The following is a 1,720-nucleotide window of genomic DNA, read 5'->3' as shown; positions in this document are numbered from 1 at the left end:
CGGCCGCAGCATCCACTACTGCCCCTGTACCCCTGGGCTGGCTTTGCAGAGCTGCACCTTTACAGCTCTGCTTGCAAGGCCTGCTACTGTAATAGAAAGTGGTATTTATCAACTGAAATGCATCAGTTGCTCAAATTCAGAAATAGAATATCCTGGAAAATACTTAATTTACAGCAGTCAAAGTTAGAAATACTCCAAGCAGCTACTATGCGTAACGTGTAGTTTTACAATAAGTGTACATAGCTTATTTAACAGCTGCCAGATGCAGATATCGGTGCACGCTCGGGGAAATGCTGAACTCCTGTGGATTAACTGATAAAAGTCATCTCTACTGTTACAAATCAGAATTTTCCCTTTGCGCCGAAGGTGTCTGTTGTCTGTTTAAGGATGAGGGATGCTCCCACTGCAAAACCTAGTGCACGTCCCTCAAATCTCCTAGTTCTTTTCCACGTCCTCATGCAGCGACATCTCGAATTGCAGGAGCAATCACTAGTTTGTAGCCATCACAAACCAAGCCTGGGAGGGGGGAAGGAGGTTTCTGCAGTACTGGTGCTGCCAAAAGCTTTCTGTGTAAGGCAAACTACTGCCCATCCTAAGGGAGAACACACAGGACTTGTGTTAACTAGACAGCCTTTCCCCAAAAAGATGAGGTGCTGCATTGCAGGCGTCTGTTACACAGACAAACGTTGCACATGGAGCCTGGTAACTACATCATACTGATTTCATGCAACTTTATCCTCTGCTGGTTGCATGACCAGCTGCTAAAAAACTCTGTTTGGAGCAGGACATCGTTATTTTACATACAGGGTAAAGCAGTCATGATCCTTGAAATATTTTTTTCCCTTCCCCTAATTTGTTTTAATTAAGGTTTGTGAATCCCTACAAACTTCAAACAGAAAATTAAAAAAACAAAACAAAAACACACACAAAAAAACCCCAAACCCCACACCAAAAAAACCCAAAAAAACCCAACCGTGCACACCTTTGACTCTGGAAAAATCTGGAAGAACTGTGCAGCCCTTCCTCCTGGAGAAGACGTTAGTCAGTAAGACACACATCACCTTACTCAGGACGAAAGCGAAACGTGAACGTGCACAAAGTCGCTGCATTTACCCTCATCTCCGCGGTGGGAATCTTTCTTGCTTTTTTAATCTGAGTTTCTCGTGCTGCAGAACTGGTGTTACTCACCACGTGCAGAGCTCCCCATCCCCGGAGAACCAGGTCCACTGCTCAGATCCAGCAGGTTCCAGCATCGTGCTCAAAATAAAACAATTTACATTTCATAAATGAAGAGTTCAAAGGATCAGAAAAACCCCTCACGGGGTGTGCAAAAGTCAAAACTTAACACAGCCAGATACAGCCCAGCTGGGGCGAAAGCTGCTCAAAATATGCAAATTGCAGTTTATTGTTCATGCCCACAGGACAGCGATGCCATGAAGGTAATTTTGCCAGCCTAGCAGCAACAGAGGAACGGATGAAACCGTCTGTATGCGCGTGTATTTCTTCATGAGCACGCTTGCTAGAAGGGCAGCATTTTCAGATCACAGCCTGCCAAAGCCATCTGCCCGGTCTGGGCTTTGCGCTAGCTGCAAGGAAGCCTTCACCCTGGGGAAAGACGGTGCTGGAAGCGGCTCACAGGGCTACGGCTGGCCTTGGGAGGTAAAGCACCCGAAACAAGCTTGCTTGGATGAGGGCGTTTAAGCTGAAGCAGCACAAGTTC

Source organism: Eurypyga helias, unplaced genomic scaffold, assembly GCF_000690775.1.
Source record: "Eurypyga helias isolate BGI_N326 unplaced genomic scaffold, ASM69077v1 scaffold47169, whole genome shotgun sequence".
Taxonomy (NCBI): domain Eukaryota; kingdom Metazoa; phylum Chordata; class Aves; order Eurypygiformes; family Eurypygidae; genus Eurypyga; species Eurypyga helias.
Note: the sequence above shows the minus strand (reverse complement) of the source record.